Source organism: Spermophilus citellus, assembly GCF_964194105.1.
Source record: "Spermophilus citellus genome assembly, chromosome: 2".
NCBI classification, from domain to species: Eukaryota; Metazoa; Chordata; class Mammalia; order Rodentia; family Sciuridae; genus Spermophilus; species Spermophilus citellus.
The window spans coordinates 177,081,451-177,103,354 of NC_138183.1; the positions used below are offsets into that span (position 1 = coordinate 177,081,451).

General features: G+C 33.0%; 1 pseudogene across 1 annotated transcript; it reads left to right on the forward strand.

Moving 5' to 3' along the window:
• Window positions 1-18,442: 18,442 nt before the first annotated feature.
• On the forward strand, window positions 18,443-19,564 carry LOC308641691 (GPN-loop GTPase 1-like; annotated as a pseudogene). Its single transcript has one exon. The product of its transcript is annotated as a GPN-loop GTPase 1-like (transcript).
• The last annotated feature ends 2,340 nt before the right edge of the window (window positions 19,565-21,904 follow it).

The following is a 21,904-nucleotide window of genomic DNA, read 5'->3' on the forward strand; positions in this document are numbered from 1 at the left end:
TCAACAAAGGATTGTAAACAGCAATAATGCTCTTTATAAGGTGCATTTTTTTTTCTATTTTAAGTTTGAAGCAAAGAGTTAACACAAATGTATCAAGATGAATTCATTTCACAGGACCCAGTTTCTCTATTTCTAGTAAACAGTTCTATACCCAATTAAATGCTTCATGTCTTAAGATAACATACTTGGATGGTTTCTGGAGGTACAGTGTTTAATTAGTAATGTGACTGTAACCACAGCATTCTTATTTCTCCCATAGGGATTGCTGCTTGAACACTTCCTTATCTCCTTTCTTCATTTGTTGTTCCATTCTTAAGGAGGACTGCAACAATCATCTGGAACAGCTCAGATCACAATCTGAGATGATCATGGCATTGTCCGCCAAAACTTCTCTCTAATCAATACTTTGACCAGTGCACCTCTAAACAATTTTGAGAAGATCCATTCTGCTAATTATCCCAATAACCCCCAACATGTTAGAATCTCCACTGAGGACCAACCTAGACTCTACTAAAGCCATGTGCCACAATGATTTAGCATACCTTTATTTAGATCCCAGAATCTGTCAATAGTTTGCATTCACAAAAAACATCATTATATATTCTTTTAAATTATTCAATACATTGTTTGTTTTGCCTTTAATGCATCATAAATATTTTATTGCTGCACATAGCATGCAAATAAAAGTCCTATCATATCGTAAGCTAGTATTTTTTGTAACAAAAATGAAGAAGCAAGTTAGATCTTTCTTCAAATCATAGAGACTACTTATGACTTTAACATATTCAGAGGCAGGTCAGTCATGTGGAGTCTACCAGCTTTGTTATAAAAACTATCAATAATATGTTGCTTATTCTTGACAAGAGTAGCTTAACTGCCCTGATGGTACCAATGAGAAAGTACATGAGTAGGTACTCAATAAACAGCTGTTCATAGATTAGCATATTCTTCAACAATTTAAAACCAGTTTCCCCCTGTTTTTTTTTTGTCACATTGTGTTTTAATGTAAGCATTTGAGGTGCCTTGGTTTGGGACTATTTTAAACCAAATAGATACCTTAGATCCAGTATTTACTGACCACATTTGTCTTTTTTACAGCAACACATGAGGAGTCCAGTCGACTTACTAGAATGCAGTTTAAGTTTGAGGTTATCCCTGAGCTGTGCTTCATGGTGTGCAGCCACTTTCCCCGCTAAGTTTCCCTGGAGTGTAAAGCAACATTCCTGCATTCTGCTTCATAGGATATTTTATTTGCTTACTTATGCTGCACTTCCTCCTTCTCTATTCCATTTCTTCCCAGGACCAGTTTTCCTAACAGCCAAGTGAGTCTCATTCCCCTCTGTTACTACTGTGTGTGCCTTATCAGACCTGTTTGCCAATCACATTCCTTTCAAATTAAAAATGGTCTTTTAGCTTAGGGTTTTTATTTCTCCAGTGTGTTTTTTCAGCATTTAATGAAGTTTTTAGGCTACCAATGATAGGGTCTCTGCTAAGGGTGTCATTTGTTTTGGAAATGATAATTTGTGAGGTACACCTAGCCAAGGGTGGGGGGACTTTTCTTATTTTGGTTTCTCCCGCTGAAAAAATACATACTACTCTTATTGAGTTTGGAGGATTCTTAAAGTTATTGGAAAGAGTCGCTTCAAGAAATTGTTAGGTAGGAAAAAGTTTGGGCAAAGCTTGTGTTTTAATACTAGTGTGAAGACAGGATGCAAAATGTAGGGAAGGGGAGTTTGAGAATTTGGACATATCTACAGAAACAGTGTTGGCATCTCAATGTTAGCTTCTACCCTCCCGCCTCAGATAGTTCTAGAAGGTACTTTAGGGGCAATTCAGAACAGAATGGCAGGAGCAGGAAATCCTGTTTTTTTTTTTTTTTTTTTTTTTTTTAATCTGCTTTTTGAATCCTCAGAGAACAGTATTCTCTTCATCTTAGGGCCCAACCTTTAGGCTATGGGTTGGCTTAGAGAAAAAATATCTTTAGTTTGAATCACTGAAGTTCTCTCCGACCAGCAAAGCAGTGAGCCCATAAAGCATAAATGGTCTTGAAACTCAGATTACAGCTGTAGGTGTGGAAAAGGGGAGGCTTGCCTTTAATTCTTAGTTTTATCATTCACTATCATGCCGGACAGACACTATTAGGGTCTAAAGTTTTACTTACCATGTGTATAATGGAAGAGTTATGATAAATGATCTGTAAGGCTGTTTTTCATGAGCATTTTGTTATTCTGTATATTCTGTCTGACCTGGCTCAACTTGTCCACTCTTCTCTGTGGCATGTTATCTTAAGGCCAAACTCATACATTAATTCAAACAATTATTTGAGCACTTATTATGTGCAAGGGATGTCCTATCACATTTTTTAAGAAAAAGATAAAAGACCTCTGTAGCAGAGTAGAATACAAATAAACTAATGGCAATGAGAGATAATTTACATAATGCAGTTTAGTAGAAGTAGAAGAGAAAGAATCCCAAGCTTGAATGTCAACATTATGTTAATCTTTACAGTTAAAGACTTCTGCTTAATAACCTATGGGATAATCTTTCCTCTTAACACTTCTCAGAGTTGACACAAGACTAAAAATCACATTTGAGTCCTTGAAATATTTATACAAGGGCATCATTAGAAATGGCCAGCTTAACATTTGGAATTCATCCAACTCTGCCACTTTCTCAGAGAGTAGGCCAGAGCTGTCATTAAATGTTATCATATCTTGTTTATATGCCCAGGTTATCTTCAGAGGCAGAGTAATCATGATCTCCAAACACTCCTTCATGATAACAGTCCAGGAATCCATGCTCTGCCCAATATCTTAGTGCCGGAGACAGTCAAGGTTCTGTTGTGTTGTGATGCCTACAATTTTTGTTAATCTACATGTATAACTCAGTTCCCCAGAGGCTTACTTCAATAGTATTCTTGAAAGTATCAGGGACTCTTGCTGTTTAGTTCTGCTCTAATCCCCATTTAAATTGCTTATTTCTTTCCCTCTTCATTTTTTCATTATTTCCTCTTTCACAGATGAGAACTGAAGTGACTTTATTGTCTAGGAGACAGACAATGTTCCCTGTGTAAGATACAAGGCTCTCAGAGTTACTTGTACAGGGTAGGCCTGTGACATCCTATCACAAACCTGAATTGTCCTGTTAGGGATCTGATAATGTTCATGGTCAGAGGGGTGGGTGATGTTGTATGTGTTTATAACCACCTACCAACATCCATATAGTTGATGGGCTGCTCTACGTGGCCCATGAGCTTTTCTCTAAGTGTAGTAATTAATTTCTATTATGAAATCATGGACTATTGACTTTAAGGCTTAACATAATTTGCTTTTTCTGTACCTTTCTGTTCTCATTAGAAGAAAAGACAATTATTGACAATTGATGTAGGCTTCATATTAGTATTTGTTCTTGGAACTAGGGTGTTTTTTCTAATGCTTTCTCATGCTCAGATGGTAGTTATTTACTATATGTTAAGTAGTGATAATATTTCAAACTTGAGACTTGTTAAACTTGTTTAATTGTGGTAAACATAACATATTCTGCATGCCCACAAAGTGTTTCCATTGTCTCCATTTCAGAACAAATATACATCAAAAACTTACCTGAAGTTTCTCTTGGATGTTAATTGATATCTAGGAGATTTAAATAATGGATGTTTCATTAGTGTAATATTGGAAAACAGGACATACATTAATGTATAAAAATCTGGAGAAATTGGTTTATACTAAGAGACAATAAACTAGAACCAGTGGTTTGATATTTCATCAAGGTTCTTTCCTTTTTCGTCTAGAGAAAGATAGTTATAGATTGCAACTTTAATATAGAAAGGATACTTCAGGATGTAATTCAAGTATGATATAATGTCAGACACGTCACTCATTCAACAAATATGTATTCTACAGCTGATATTTTGCCAAAATTTTAGCTAGCAAATAATGCTAAAGAGTGATTAAGACTTAGTTGCTTCCTTCTTGGGACTTATAGTTCAAAAGGGAAATATTTCTATGGATGCTATGATAAAAATAAAGTCATATAACACATAATGATATTTTGGTCAATCACAGACTACACATACAACAGTGATCCCATAAGATGATGTTGCTTAGTTTGTCTAAGTGTACTCTGATATTTAAAAAATTACAAAATTGCGTAGAAATGCATTTCTCAAAAATGTTTTTGTCATTAAGTAAGGCATGATCATAGGTATTAACAGATGTAATCTAAATTAAGAGTTAGACAAATTTGCCCCCAATAAAATATTTACTAGCAAAATTTGAATTAACCAGCATCTTTGAAAATTTAATGAAAGTATAGACTGTAGTGTAGACTTCCAATAAAAACAAAAGCATAAAATATACAGGCTTCACAAATGAATTAGTTTTATGGAAATCAGTTAAGACTTTTTACTATGATCTAGTAAGTATTATAGTCTAGTTAAAATTGAATTTTTTAAAATATATACAATGCATTATTTTTAATTATATTGGTTTTCTTTACAAATATTATGTTGCAATCAAAAATAATAAATAATTAAAGTTTTGGCTAGGAAAAGTTAAAGGAGGAGACTTAAAGATGATCATTGCACAGACTTTAAGTAGTATAATCAATTTTTTTAAATGTTAAAAAAAAACTATAAAACATCTTCCTATCAGCCTCAGCTTCTGTTCAACTTGTATAGTCTGCTTTCATTTGGTATTGTATTCAGAGATCTGAAGAAGGCTATTTTTGGAATTTATGCCAAAATCTTTTCACAAAGACATACAGCTGATCTATTAAAAAAATCTGTGCTAAATTGTGTTGCTAAATTGCTAACAGCAGCTTTTATTCAGACAGCACATCTGCTGACCTAGAGAAAGGATGACTGGTTGGATTGGCATCTCCTTCTTCTATATTAGGTAAGGAGAATTTATAATAGTGTGTATGATTGAAGGAGCAAAAATTAGTGTTTTGGCTGATAGAACCATCATTTTTAATGCTGTGCCTGAAAATACTGATCTGGAAGCAATTTAGAGAGTTGATTTACAACCAACTTTGAAAAGAATAACACATGTTCTCAAGATTTCTCAAACAAGCAGTGAATAGGGAGCTGTCCAGCCACTTGAATTTTCTTTAATCTTATGGTTTAATCAAAGATTCCCTTGTAAAACTTCACCCTTGGGAGAGTAGGGACACTTCTTGGAGGGCCTTAGGTCAGAAATCAATGTGGAGTTTTACTGTGATCACCACAGTTACCTCATGCTTGCAGAACATGTTTCAGTTTATGTGCCAGGTTGAACTTAATTGTTTCAGAACTGCACACACTCCCAGAGAGTGAAAATCAGAACGTGTGCAGAAAATATTGTCAGGGGACACAGCGTGCCCTGGCATGTCTGAGAATGAAATGAAAAGCATTTCTCCAATGATCCTGGAATATCCATCAATCAAGAGATTCTTGGATATTAAGTCTTTGAATCTTAAAACTGAGGTGGCAGTGCTAAGACTTAATAGGCAGAGGCCTAAAGCAGGATAGTCCAGGTCAAGTCCCACTGTGTACCCATTGGAATTCAAATGGAAAAGTCTCTTGTATATACAGGAAAAGGAGGGACATCTAAGGTCAGTGCTTTTAAATCTTTAATTTGAGTTGTAGCTTCATGATTTTTGCAATATACTCATATTTTTCTTAGCTTCTACATAAAATATTCTTTATAAAAATGCCTTTTTGTTATTTTAAAAATAATAACTACCATTACACTACTAAAAAATTAACTAAAAAGCAGTATTTTCCCAGAAACGGTAAATACAAGGAGACATACAGATACCTATAATAAAAACAAACAATATCAATAAACTACATTAGCCATATTAAACTATTATTGAAAATGCTATTTAACTATAAATAGAAATGAATATTAATAAAGAAATCCAAAGAATGATAAATTTTATCTATTTGTAAAATATCACTGTTTAAAAAATAGGACCACTACTTTGGGGGAATATTGAATGCTTTTCCCTGTTGCTCCTGCTAGCTACAACTAGAAAGCTTAGACAGTATAACAAAATAAGCATAGAAGAACTTGAAAAGTGGAAGAAGACACAGCAATTAGGGATCTAGAAACCCAGGGATAAAATGTGGTAAATTTCCTGTTCTTTTTTGGTCAAGTATTCCACACCTGGAGCTAAAAAGAGCCAGTCATCTGAAAAGACCAACAGGTGCAAACCAACAAAGCCCCCAACAGAAGCCTGCTTCTGTTTGTTAAAGAATGAAGGAAAGGTCAACCAAGTAAGAAAGAAATCACTTCGAACACAACTTTTCAACTCTAGCTAAACACTACACCCTTGCCGATGAAGGCAATAGGTAACTTAGCTTCTACATTTGTGCAGGCATTACTACTTATTAATCAAACCCTACCAGATGTTGTCAGAGAGGACCCTGTAAAAACATGAATATTGCTATGACCACTCATAACCAGCATCCTTTCCGTCAGTGTTAGTGGAGTTCACACAGAGACCCTGGAATTCTACTGACTTTACATTAATGAGACACTTCTCCTCTTCTATCCTGGGTGGTATCAGAGATAACCTTATGAGAATCAGAATTTTTACCATCATGCAGAGATAGCAAAGCCACTCCTGACATAATTTCAGTGAAGATCACATGGGAAAACAGAAATCCTACCCAAGCCAATATTTGCCAAGACTCCCTATTACCCAAATTTTCAAAGAGACTGAGTGGATATCTTACATTTCTCCCTCCATCTGGCACAAACAAGATGGTATTCATCCTTCTCCTGATTGAACAGGATCACAGAAAGAAGTAAATAAAAACAAAATATTTCAATGAGTTGGATCTCATAATATGAAAATATCCAGATTTTGATGCAAAAAAAAATCACTTGTTATACCAAGAGATTAGAAGATTTCAAACTGAAAGATAACATACAATAGAAGGCAAGAAAAACTAAAATGACAGAAGGAGACTTATCTGGAAAGAAAATTTAAAGTAGACCCAATAAAAATGATATAGTGAACTATTATGAGCAAGGCTTAAAGAAAAGAAAAAATTGGAATGATTTAGTAAAGATACACAAAAATCTCCACAAGGAAATAGAAGATAGAAAAAGAGCAGTAGAAATTTTGGAACTAGCAACTAACCAAAATTAAAAAAAAATAGCAATGGTTTTAATAACATAGTGTAGTTTGAGAAACAGTCATTGAACTGAAAGTATCCTAAACAAAAGAAAAAAAAAAATAGAGAGGGGAAACTGAAAAGAATCTCAAGAACTGGGCTGGGGATGTGGCTCAAGTTGTAGTGCACTCACCTGGTATGCATGAGGCCCTGGGTTTGATCATCAGCACCACATAAAAATAAAATAAAGATATTGTGTCCCCCTAAAACTAAAATAATAAATAAATATTTTAAAAAAAGAATAACAAGAACTATAGCAAATCCATGGTATCCATATCATCAGAAATGTGGAATGAATGGAGAAAGAGGGTAGACCTGAAAATCTTCAAAATTTGATAGGATATATAAACCAGAATGATTCCAGAAGCAGAATGAACCACAAATATTAACCCAAGGCTATCTCAGCCTAGAGATATCACAATTAAGCTTAAGAAATCGAAAATAAAGAAAAAAATCTTGAGAGTGGACAGGAAAAAAATTATCATATTTGCATGTAATAATTTAAATGGCATTGACTACTTACTAATCAGAGTTTGGAGGCCAGAGGAGGTACTACAATATTTTTCAAGTTCTGAAAGAAAGTAAACCTAGTTTTTGAACAGAATGGAAATATCCCTCATAAGCAAAGAGGAAATCATGATATTTTTAAATGAGTTAAAACTGAAGGAATTTGTTACTGGCAGTCATACTGTAAAAGAATGGCAACAAAAAGTCGTTTTAAATAGAAGGTGACTGGTAAAAGTATGAATCTTTGGAAATCCAAAAAGAAAAAAAATAGTGATATGCAAATATATGGGTAAATGAAATAAATTTTTCTTCTTCTGAATTTTCTAAATACTATTTAACATTGGAAGCCAAAAATATTTTACAAAGTCTGATGTGGTTCTAAGAGGATATATATATATATATATATATATATATATATATATATATATATATATATAATAAAATCAATGGGAGAGACTAAAATGATATAAAAGAAGGTAAGATTTTACATGTCATTTAAGCTGGTAAAATGAAGGCATTATAGACCAGTTATGCATATATAAAGTAAAATCATGAGCTATACTCCCAAACACTATTAATAAATCAAAATGGAATTATAAAAATGTCCAAGAATTGTTGAGAAAGAGAAGAAAATAGAGAAACCAAAGCTAAGAACAAAAGAAAGCAAAAAAATAAAATTCCAGACATATAAAAATTACATTAAATATAAATTTTACAAATGAACCACATAATTCATAGATTTGAAAGTATATTTAAAATGGTGACACAACTATATGCTTTCTATAAGAAACTCACTCTAAATATGAAGATATATGTAGGTTGAAAGTGAAAAGATATATACAGATATCATTCACATTTTAAAACAAATAAAGCAGAAACAAGGAATTCACCAAGGAATGTAGGCAAAAATTAAAGAAAATCAAAACAGATAAAACTGAAAGGAGAAATAAGCAAATCTACAGTTATAATTAACATATTCAAAATCCCTCCCTTAAAAATTAATAGAAACACTAACCCATAAAATAAGCAAAGATATAGAAGAATTAAACAATCACAGCAACTAACAAAATTTAATTATTATAGAATAGTATATACTATACCCAATAACATATATATAATATTATATATAATATATATATATATATATACAGAGAGAGAGAGAGAGAGAGAGAGAGAGAGAGAGAGAGAGAACCTAGAATAATAGCAAAACAGATAATATCCAGTAATATAAACAAATCTCAACAAATTTAAAACAATTAAAACTATAAATAATATTTAAAGGATTAATTTTTTTTATATTTTTGAAACAATAATAAAATAAAACTCTAGATAGCTAGTAATAAAATGGTATTGGCTTAGGTTGTTCAAGAGTATCTACAAAAACATATTGCATTTAGAGGTCAGGGGTAGTATTGAAAAGAAAAAAAGAGATGAGCATAAGAAAGACTTAATTTTTAAAAACCTGGACAAATATAAATGTTTTCAGTTTATGGGGATTAATTGAGTTATATGAATGGTATATGGCCATTTTATTATACATATTATATGTTTTAATAATAAAAACTAAAAATGTAAAAAAGTTTTAATAAAGCATATTTTCTGACTAAATAGAAGCAAGCCAGGAATCAATTACAGAGAGATAGCTTGTGAATCTCTAAACACTTTAGTGCTCAGCAACACACGTCCAAATAATACATGGGTCAAAGCGGAACTCTCAAGGGAAATAAAAAAAAAAAGTACTTCAAATAAACTAAAAAGAAAAATGTAGCATACAATAATCTGTGGCAGAGAGCTATAGGAATGCTGAAAGGAAAATTGATAGCATTAAAATCATGTATCAGAAAAAAAGAAAATAGAAAGTAAATGATTCATGTTCCCATTTTAATAGCCTAGAAAGAGAAGAACAAAATACTGACAGCAGAAATATAGAAGAAATGATAAAATATGAGTAGAAATCAATGAAATTTATAAAAAATAGAGAAAATCAATGAAATAAAAATTATTTATTCAAACATGAGCATAAAATTGGAAAACTTCTAATAAGACTGACAAAAGGAAAAACAGAGGAGATGGAAATTAACAGTATCAGGAATGAAATACTAGACATCAAAAAGATAACAAAAGAATAATAAAAGAACATAAATCTGACATCTTTTAAAATGGTTCAATTTCTGAGAAACTACAAACTACCAGAAAACCAATGATATGAAAAAAATCACTTGAATTACCTTATGCCTACTAAAGAAATAAATTTAAAATAACATTTTCCCCAATAAGAAATCTATATAGGCCTATATGGTTTTCTTGATCAAGTCTATGAAATGTTTAAAGAAGGAACAATTATGCAGCTATTCTTCTGGAAAATAGATGAACATGTACTTCACCACTGATTTTATAAAATTAGTAATATACTCATATCAAAACCAGAGTACAAAACAAGAAAACTGCAGAAAAATATGAATCATGACAATAGAAGCAAAATTTATTAACAAAATATCAGCAAATGGAATTGAAATACTTAAAAGTCAATATAAATGATGACCTACTGGAAAAAATTCTAGGTTTTTAATGATCACCTAGACTTTATTGATCCAAAGCTGGTTCAGTATTCAAAAGTTAATCAATGGAATTCAGAAATCAACAAGCCAAAGAAAAAATAATATGAGCATGTCAATCATGCAGAGAAAAGGTTTAAGAAACTACATCATACATTTATTATAAGAACTTTATCATCTTTAAGAAAAAATGAGAATAGAATGGAAAATTTCTCAACTTCATGAAGAACATGTAGAAGAAAAAATAAAAGTTCAGTGAAATAAATAAATGGGAATGAAGAGAAGGAAGGGGGATAAGAGTAAGAAAAAGAATTAAATGAATCTGACATAGCTCTGCTACGTACATATATTTACCACAGTGAATCCCACTATTCTGTATATCCACACTACTGGGGTCTTCAGTAGAATAAGATATATTCCATGCTTGTATAAATATATGAAAATGGACTCTAATGTCATGTGTAAGTAAAAAGAACCAATAATATTAACAACAACAACAAAAGCTGTGCTAAACTGGAGTGGTGGTACATGCCTGTAATCCCAATGATTTGGGAAGCTGAGGCAGGAGGATCACATGTTCCAGACCAGCCTAAGCAACTTAGTGAGACTAGTCCCTGAGCGCGCATGCACACACACAAACACACACACACTGTATGCTCTTTCCCATGAGATTAAGACAAGGATGTTTTGTCATATTCAGTGTAGCATTGAATGTTCTAGCCAGTACAATAATGAAGGAAAAAAAAATAAATAAACTGATCAGCAGAAATAAAACTGTTTCTATTTGTAGTAAATTCCAAAGTTTCTTTAAGAGTAACATCTAAAACTAGAGGGTTCAGTAAAGTCACAGGATAAAATATAAACATACAAAAATAAATTATGTTGTATATACTTACAATAAGCTTATGGAATCCAATTTTAAGAAACACAATATAATATAAAATTGCTAAAAAAAGAATACTTTCCATAAGCCTAATGAAATATTTTAGGACTTTTATGTTAAAAACACAAAGCCAATGAAAGAAATCAAATTATATATAAATAGTATTCAGTGATCATGAAGACAAATGTAATAAAAAATCAATATGAGAATTCTACCCAAATTAATATGTTTAATGCAATTTTTATAAAAACTTTGAAGCACTTGATAAATATGCATGATATTATTCTAAAATTTATATGGAAAATGAAGAAAACTAGTAGAACCAAATGAGTTCAAAATAATAAAATGGAGGAATCTGTTTACTGAATTTCATTATTTATTGCATATCTGTTATTATTAAGACTCTGTGGTCATGGTCAGGGAAAACACATATAAATCAATTAAACAGAATAGAATGAAAAATTCAAAACTATGCCCAAATGAATTTTTGACAAAGAATACAATTAAGGAAACAGTCTTTTAATAAATGCTGCTGGGACAAATGGGCATCCATAAAAAAAAAAAAACAACAACTTCAACTCATATAAAATTAACTCAAAGTGTATCAGGAACTTAAATGTAAGATATGAAGTGTAAGTCCTTATAAAAGAACATTTTGAGGATCTAGGACTAGGACTATGAAAAACAATCTTAGGCTTGGCTTCAAAAGGAAAATCTACTAAAGAAAATTAAAACAGATAAATAGGAGTGGAGATATTATAGAATGGAAGAAAATATTTTCTAGCTACATATGGAAGTCTCAGTATTCTGAAAATATGTACTTTCAAAATGTCCACATAAAAAAGTAATCATTTAGAAAATGGGCACAAAGCGTGAAGTGGACATTTTACCAAACAGAATTTGTAACAGCAAATAAGAACAAGAAAATGTGTTCTGCATCATCAGCAACCAGAAGAAAGCAAATTAGAATCACAATGAGCTACCTCTAGACACTTGTCATGATGACTAAAATAAGAAATAGTAGTCTGACCTTAGAATGATAATTTTCTTTGCAGTCAGCTTCTGTCTACTCTCTTCTGGATTTGCCTTTGATTATACACAGATTTATTTGGAGTCTTGTGCTTGAATTTCAGAATTATCATAGATGTTCTTATAGAGTGGTGAGTGATCAGCCATCATCTAGCAATAACTAGAGGTAGAAAGACAGTAGGTGTCACAACTTGGTGTTGAATGGGATGTAGAAAATCAGGTGATATGATGAGAGAATTGCTCCATTGTGCAGAGGATGGGCCATCTCTGGTATCTCCTGAGGACGGCATGGAAACATGTGACAGTGCTTGCCTTCTTGGAATGACAAGAACAATTTGAAACTCGGCCTAGCAAATGTTCCTATAAGCATGGAAATATTTGCCACTAGAACATACTGAGGAAATTAAAGCATAGGTATAGTAATTGCCCTTCCTTTCTCTGGCATAACTCATGCTATTTTGTTGTTGTTGCTGTTGCATCATTGCTACCATCATCTACACTTTAGTCTCTTTTGGAGACCAGGAAACTTAAACACTATCATCGCTGAAACAAATTTCTTCTAGAAATTTCTCAAACCAAGAGAACAGGGGTAAAGGAAAGATCAGAGAGCCAGACTTTTTGGAAAATGAGCCCTTACACACATAGATAGATACTATATATGAGTAGAAATTATTTGGAATGAAATATTTTGATTTCTATCAGATTGCTTCCCCTTGCCCCTCATTTGAAGTGGTGGGGACAGGGAGAGGAGGGAAGGGGTGGGTGAAGGGGGGAGGAGGGAAGGAGGAAGGGAGGGAAAGAGAGAGAGAGGGAAAGAGAGAGAGAGAGAGAGAGAGAGAGAGAGAGAGAGAGAGAGAGAGAGAGAGAGATTAATTTGAAGTTTCAGGTACAAATGGTCTTTGTACTTAACATAGCTCTATGCCATGCTTACCTCTGCAGCTGTCAATCAGTTGGCTTAGTTGACATTATCACACTGAATTTGTGATCTTATTTTTATCTGTAATGATCACCTGAAAATCTAAATCAGATTTTTCATGTTTATTGGTTTTCCACTTCGAATACCACTAACTTTGTGTTTATGTAGTGCTTTAATTCTTGTGGTTCTCATATAACAATTGAGTAGTGCAGAAAACATAGACATTTTTCACAAATGGAAATTGAGGTGACTTTAACTGGTACCCCTTTACTCAATGCCCAAAGCTTGTTTTATTCTTCTCTGCTATTCCTGCTGCATGTTGTCTATGCTGGTTATTGGCTGTTGCTTTAAGGGCTGATCCTGCATAATTCTCATAACCCTGGGATGTAAATGTTAGATATTGCTGATCCTCCTATGCTTTGGTAGAGATTAAAGTGGACAGAAGATACCTCTTGAAACACAGTTATTACAAAACAATTTTTATTCTCGTATGGGGCTACAGTTTCATTTTCTAGTCTTCCTCATTAGGAGAAATTATGAGCTTGGGAGACAAAAAGACCCATGAATAATGAGTCAGACAAAACTGCCCAAGGGCTGACTTTATGCTGAAACTCTATTGGGCATAGTCATGAACACTTTGGAAATGTTAATTTACTGAGGCTTTGGAAGAGCAACCTTTCTTTCATACAGCTGTGAGCTCTGTGCTTGTTCTGTGTCTGGGGCCAGATGAAAATTTGGTTTGTGGTAGATACGCCCAAGAGAAGGAGTAAGTATTTTGGCTTGAGTTTGTATCTTGGCTGTGTCATTTAATCACTCTAGGTTTGGTGAAGCTGTTGAGTCTTTTTGCCTGAATTTTCTTATCTGTAAAGGAAATTTACAGTAATATCTAGTACAGGGTTAAAAGCATTCAAGGAAATAATACATTTTAATTACGTAGAACAATACCAAGACATTAGAACATAGCAAAGCATTCAATAAGCACCAGTTATTTTATTACCAACCTTTGGTTTCTACTGAGTGCTTACAAAATAATTTTTAAGCTCATTTGCTAAACTTTTGGTAGTATAAGGAGGACTTTTTTCCCATTTTTTTGTGGAATAATTTAGTAATATTATTATATTGAAGTATTGCATTGCACAGTAAAAACCCAGAATTATGATCATGATTTTGTGTAGAGAAGAGTGGATTTGAAGTCAGTCAAGATTATCTTGTCACATATTATCTATATGTTCTTGGCTATTTAAATTGCTTCTTTGAGTCTTTATCTTTTAAGATGGAGATAATAATACTCCATCTCTTCCCTTGTTATTTTAGTGCTCAGAGACCATATTCAAGAAATGGCTTTGTAAGTGTCATATTACTGTAAGAAGACTGTTTACTATGATTCATAGTTAGATAAAGCTGAATTGAAGGATGGTCATCTGGTGACAGAATCTACTTTGGATTCCAAAAAATGAGCTATATTCCTGCCTATGAAATTTATGGCCTAGAGATTCTATTTCATAAATTCTGTGAGAGCCAAGATTTCTCTGCTGGCTCACCGAAATATACTGATTTCTTAAGTATAAAGTGAGACCCAGTTACATTAAGACCAGGCCACCTAATAGTTGTCAACTATAAGATGAAGAGTAGACTCACTGAAAATGCTGTTTCTGTTTTTGCCTTGACTTGTTTACAGACCCTAACAGCCTGACTCTTATGAAATCTAGAACAAGTGACAGAAAAGAGCTGCCATTCTGTGGCAGCCTACTGCCTTCCTTCCTTCCTAGGTTTTCATTAATGGGTATTTTGGAATGGAGTGGAGGATATTTATTCCATTTTGAGACTTGCCAGAAAGTTAATTGCTTTATAATATTGTCATTTAAATAACCAGTCAGTCCATTAGCAATTTCTTACTGAACATGAAAAAGATAGTGTTGGGATTTATCTGAGTCTTGAGAAGAGGAAAGTTTACAGGGTCATGGGGAGATCCCAGAATTTATTGACTTCAACAGGATTTGTTATTAAATAAATGGAGCCAGCTTAGTCTGGAGAAAAATCCAGATAATAGAACCAGGACCAGGAAGGGAAAGAGTATTTAATATGTGTAGGGGTCAGAATTAAGCCCAAGATAGGAGATTACAAAGGAACAGCCACAAAGTTTGAAGCTGGTGAAATAGTTGTGGACTGCATCATTAAAAAAAAAATTATATATTGTGCAATATGTTTTAGATTTTATATTTAGGGTAGTGAGTGATTATGGAGAGGTTTTGATAAGAAGAGTGACATGATTTTAAGATATCATTGTACGTATAAAATACTAGATTTAATGATATAATTTTTTAATGACCAATTGTGTAGGGATCTGCCTGTTTTAGGGGATTGCCCTGGGAACATGGAAGAAGGAAACAGAGTTATTAGAATTTCCATTTGGATAATAGAAAGCAGAGTACTGAGGAGAGAAAAATAGCATGCACAAAGGTTTAAGAAGAAGCAAAATTGTTCAATGTTGCTGCCAAGGGATAGGTGCAACGTGAAAGAAGGATTTAAAGCAGGTGCATCTTTTTCTGGGCTTGACGTGTGACAACTAGCAGATCATCTGACAGATGAGGCAGGGACTCCTAACTATTGAAAGTAGTTTTTAATTGTAAAAGACTGAAAACCTGTGGGCTGATTGATCTCTCTTGTTCTTGATTGCTAAAATTCACAATTGGAAGTGAGGTTGAGAAATATGTTGTGATGATATATGGAGAAATTAAAGAAAAAAATTTTGTTTTCCAGAGTCCCATCACAAAAGGAAGCAAAAGAAAAATCATCTAACAAACAAAATTTTCATGAGCACAATTGTTGTGAAACAGAATAAATGTCAATTACTTCAACAAATTTGTTCTTAATGCTGTATAATCAACACATTTTCTGAAGTAAAAGAGTATTCTAAAAACTTTAATGAAAGTTGCACATATTTCAATAAAGCTGCTGCTTAACTTGCACAAAAAATTCTTACAGGTTAGCACATTTTTTTTTAAATAGCATGCTCAGTGAAATAGAGTGTAGAAACAAAGAAAATGCGGAAAGTGAAGAGTTAGACGAAACATTTCCCCATCACAAGTAACTCTGTTGTTTTACTCACCTCTTCAATCATTTTCCTCAGGCATCTTAACCTGTGGAGCGGCAGTGCTTCTGTGTATTAATATTCATACTCAACTTATATTTGTGTTTTCCCATTGTGTGAATGACAACTGAGTTTAAAAAAAATGAGCAGCAGTGAGAGCAAGAACAAGGAAGCAGGAAAGTAAAGAAAAGAGGAGCTGGAACTGAATTATCACAACACATAGCACATTTTAAACAATTTGTCTCCAAGACATAAAAATCCTACCAGTTGGATGTTAAATATAAATCAATGAAGACCACTTCCCTCTATTTGTAGAATAATGGTTAGATCTTCAAGTTTACTCATTGACAATAGCATGTGTTTATTTGTATTTGTGTCTATGTTTAGGGTTTTATTTTATTTTTTGCTTGCTTTTCTTGTTTTTCTTTGTTTTTAATTGACATAATTGTACAAATATATAATTGTGTGATTGCAAAAGGTACAATTTAATGTTTTGATATATTTAAAGATTATATAATAATCAAAGCAGGGTTATTAGCATTACCATTATCTCAAACATTTAATGTTTTTTTGTGGCAAAACTTTCAAACCCCTATCTTCTACCTATTTTAGTTCTGGTGTTCTATTGCACAGTAAGGTGATTATAGTCATTAATAAAAGAACAATTTATTAGACCATAGATTTCTAGAGATTAAGGCTCTTGATTTTCTCATTATTTTTTCTTCTAAAACAGGTTAAAGTGATTTGTCCCTCATAGACTCTTGATTATTATACAATGATTTGAGTCTTTGAATCTACTTACTCTCCTTTCTCTCTCTCTCTCTCTCTCTCTCTCTCTCTCTCTCTCTCTCTCTTTTTTTTTTTTTTTTTTTTTTTTTTGTGTGTGTGCTGCTGGAGATCGAATCCAGGGCCTTGTGCATGCAGGGCAAGAACTCTACCAATTGAGCTATATCCCCAGCCTTGAATCTACTCTTGATGAATACTGAATTTAGTTATATACTTCAGGAAACGATAATCAATAGTTACAACATGATTCTGATTATTTTTTTTTAATTTACACATTTATTATGAAAAACGTTGTAATTCAGTTCTATGAACAACAGCAAAAGAAGAAGGTGGAACAGGGTAAGAATGAAGAAATGGCTACTTGGTTGAGTTTGTGCCAAATTAAATTTTAATAAACTTTTAAACATTCAACATTTTAACTCCCTGTATAGGCAAAAAATTAAATCAATTCATGCAATCCTAATGAAAATATGCAATTGATAGAAACAGAGTTTTTTTTGGGGGGGCGGGGGGAGTTTGTTTGCCTAGAATTAGAATTTAAAGATGACTTAATTCAAATGCATACGAAATGTAATGTTCCTAACTGGCTTTATGAGATTTGCTTTAATATTAATTAGGTTGAAAGGCAAATTATTATTATTTAAGCTAACTTCAATATCCTCAATATATTATAAAGAACATTATTATAAATTACTGTACCATGCTGGGTGCTAACTCCTTAACATGAATTTACAAAAGGAGCCCATGCCTTAAATAGGCTTCTGGTATGGTTTGGAACATAGATTAAAATCCTAATCACAGTAGCATAAAAATTTCTGTATAATTATGACAAACACAATGAATACAATATTTCCAATAATATTTTAGCTTCTTTTGCATGTGTCCTTAATATTAATATGGCTTTAAAAAAATAAAACCTCAATGATATGTATGTTGTTTTGGCTTATATTGTTGCTAATGCTTGATGATGCTCAAAAGGCGATAAGTAATATTAAAGTTGAATATCCAATGAAGATCAGTGTGCAATGTGACAAGAGTAGGTAATGAAGTCAGAGAGATGAATAACATTTTAGCAGAGGAAAAGGAATTAAAACTCAGAGAAGATGGCCAGTGGATAAATGGAGTATTTAATTCTCAGATAAAAAGTGTGATAATTACATAACGATGTTTTAAATAGGTTTGAATATGTAGGAATGCATATATTTCTTATTGTCTGAATGGAATACCTATAATCAAGTCATTAAAATAACATTCTTATTTAATCATTTTCTTGATTCATAAAGATGCTGCAGATATTTCAGTGAGGAAGATAATAGGTAAAATGTAATTCATTTATAAGTGCAAACTTAGTTTTTTTAAAGCAGACATAAAGTATAACATTAAAGAAATATTATTTTAATTTCCTACATTGCTTATTATTTAATTGATTATTTGCTTCATTCTTACAAATAAAGTGCTTAACTAGTTTTCAAGAATTTGATCTAGATAAAAATTGACCTTTGCTTTTAATATGAATAAAGTAAAACTAAAACTCACACTTCTTGATGGTGTGGTCCGTAGGTCTATGGTGGATGCAGCTGAGCCTCAGGATTTGGGATCCCTTTGGTCCTCTGTGTTTCTATTGGCATTGGGTATGGCGGGATCCAGAAAAAACACCTTTGTACAAAAGCTCACAGGACATCTGCATCGCCAAGGCTTTCAACCATATGTGATTAATTTGGATCCAGCCGTTCATGAAGTCCCCTTCCCTGCCAATACAAATATTCATGACACCGTGAAGTATAAAGAAGTCAAAAAACAATGTGATCTTGGGTTCAGTGGTGATATAGCAACTTCTCTCAATCTCTTTGCTACCAGATTTTATAAAGAAATAAAATTTATTCAAAAGGCCCAGAATGCATCCTGCTTGATACATCTGGACAGATTGAGAAATTCACCTCCTCAGTTTCTGGGACAATCATCACTGAGGCCTTGGCATCCTCATTTCCAACAGTGGTTATTTATATAATGGACATCTTAAAATGTACTAACCCAATGCCCCTCATCTCTAATGCACTCTATGCCTGTAGCACCTTGTATAAAACCAAATGCCTTTCATTTTGGTCGTGAACAACACTGACATCATTGATCATAGCTTCATAGTGGAATGGATGCAGAATTTTGAGTCTTCCCAAGATGGCTTAAATCAAGAAACTACATATGTCAGTAAACAGACTTGCTAAATAGGCCAGGTGTTAGATGAATTTTATAGCTCACTCAGGGTGGTGAATTCTCTACTATTGTGGGCTCTATGTAGAAGTCATCAGTGCTGAAAAAGAATGTGAAAGGGAGTATCATTCTTATTATAAAGATCTGAAGAAATCAATGTCCAGTGCACACAGAGAACAGAATAAAGAACAACTGGACTATCTTCAGAAAGAGATGGGCTCTGTAGCTTTGGACCCAGGGATTGCCAAAGACTGCATCCCCTGTGGTGAATCCTTCTCACTTGATCCTGACTTGAGGAACCTTGAATGAAGAGGATGAGAAGTTTGACAGTCATACTGATAACACTGATCACAGAGCTACAGAAGAAAATCATAAAGAGCCAGCATTTCAGAATTTGATTCAAGCCTCAATGGCACAGTTCTGAAAGATAAACAAAAATTAGAAATTTTAGGAAATTTTACTTGTTTCTGAAAGTCCCAAATTCTGAATCTCCATGTGATGAAACTATTCTTATTTCTGATTCAGGGGTAGGATAATGAATATTTCTTTTTGGAATATCTGATTTTCTCTTTTGAGAGAAATCTCATGACTTTCATGAAATGAGATCTAGAGAAATTCTTGATATTGGCAGGTAGATGAAAATTATCGCTTGGTCTTTTCCCCTTATATTTGTGAAACGAAGGATACACCAACTGCTCTTGGAGGCTGATATTCCTTCAAGCCTATAAGTTTAAGTTTCATCATTTGAACTCAAGTATTTTTGCTGGCAATGGAACACAGAAAACTTACCATCCTGGTAATCACTTCAAATCTTTGTTATTAGGCTGGATCCAGAGCCTCTACTTCCTGAGCATTGTGCCCTGACAATATAACATGATTTTTTCCTTCTTTTAGTATAAAAGGAGAGGGGACACATGAGCTTGCTCAGGGAAGAAGTGGAGTCTCCTTGGCAATCACTCGACGCTGGTACAAAATGTGTCTAGGTAGCTTGTACTAGATTATAAGTTGTTGAAGAAAATAGGTAAAGCATCTGATTTCTGAATTAAAATCCTGTTTCAGATTACTTGGATAAAAAGTTTTAAATTTTAACTTTCTTCTAAGCCTCTCTGTCATGATTTCAAATTATAAAATTACATAATCACAATGGATTCACTTTCATTCAATAGAGGCTTAAAGTCACATATCTCAATCTGTCCTGTAAGGAGGTGATATGTACTAAAGTTTCCCATGTGTATATAACCAATACCAGGTATAGATCCAGGCTTTGTATTGTATTTTGAAATGACTACAAATTACCTTTGGAGATTTATTCAAAGGTCATGGATTTCAGTTAGGTGCACATTGCATGCATAGCAATCATTTTAAGGGTTTGCCTTGGCTAGTGTGCAGTCCAACTCATTGCTTCTTAGAGCATAGTCTCTGGACTAGAAGCATCAGCATCAGTTGGAATATTGTTAAAGGCATCTCTCAAAACCTACCAATTTGGAAGCTGTAGGAGTGGAGTTCATTGATTTTGGTACACACTGGCTGAGAAACAACTCAACAACTCAAAGAATCTATATCATAATTCCAGGCCAGGTAAATCAGGCACCAATCCTTATATGATTGCCTTTATAAAAGTATTCTAATTTTGACCACATTGTGCCTATTCTTCATACTAAATTTTTCAAAGCAATAGAAGTATTTTATTTTTTCATTAATCATTAATTTCAATATTCTATTCCTAGTGGGAACCAATGGTCTAAAAATTTGACTGGTTCTTTAAGGGAAAATAATTTCAAAGCAAAATTCTAAAATTTTTCAATTTTTTTTCTGCATTGCCTTTGATCACGTTTTCTTCCTTAAAAACAAAACTATCTCCTCTATGCTGTCAGCTCTATAAGGAAAAGGTTAAATCTTAATCATATTTGTATCCCTTGCATAGGACCTAGCATACACCAAATGCTGATTGAATGTTTGCTGAATGAAAGAATGTAATAGTTAGATGGCACATCCTTCAAGCCTTTAGGCACATGGACTGTCTGATAGCCACTTTGTTAATAAACAAGGGGAAATGAAGTTAAGACTAGAACAGGAAGAATTTAGATAAGTATGCTAAAGATTTATAATTAGCAATAATTTATAAATTATTTAACAGTTAAATTATAGCCTCATTTTATTTGCAATCACATCTTCATTCTTTGCCTGGGACACTTAAAAGCACTCAATAATGAACTAATTAAACCTCTGCTTTATTTTTGATTTCTTAAGGAGAGGTCTGAATTTCACATGACTTGTACTATGCATTAGACAACCAAACTTTATAGCATCCATGAGCCAATTATAAAGCACACATCTTCTAAGTACCCCTAATCACCACAATGTTACATCATTAATTAATAGAAGTTGAGACTCAAATGTCAAGCAGAGAAAATTCTGTGTTGGTTGAGTAACACCAGTAAAGTTGTTTGATTTTAAGGTAAAGTTGATAGGTGTGTATTATTCTTTTAAAAGCTGATCATTTATTGGCAGAAGCACAATGTGTAAGTGTGGAAAATTCTTTCAAATGAATGAACAAATGATAACCAAGAAGATAAAACAAAGGAAATAAGCAAAGCCAGTCCTAGGAAAGGTCATAGTTATTTCATTCACTAAGGAGAAAAAGAAAGGAACAACTGGAAAAATACATGGTGAAAATACTTAAAAAATGTGAGATAGCAGAAATATAAACATAAAGGCAAACATGATGAGGATAGATGGAATAAATTTAGGGAAGAATAGGTGG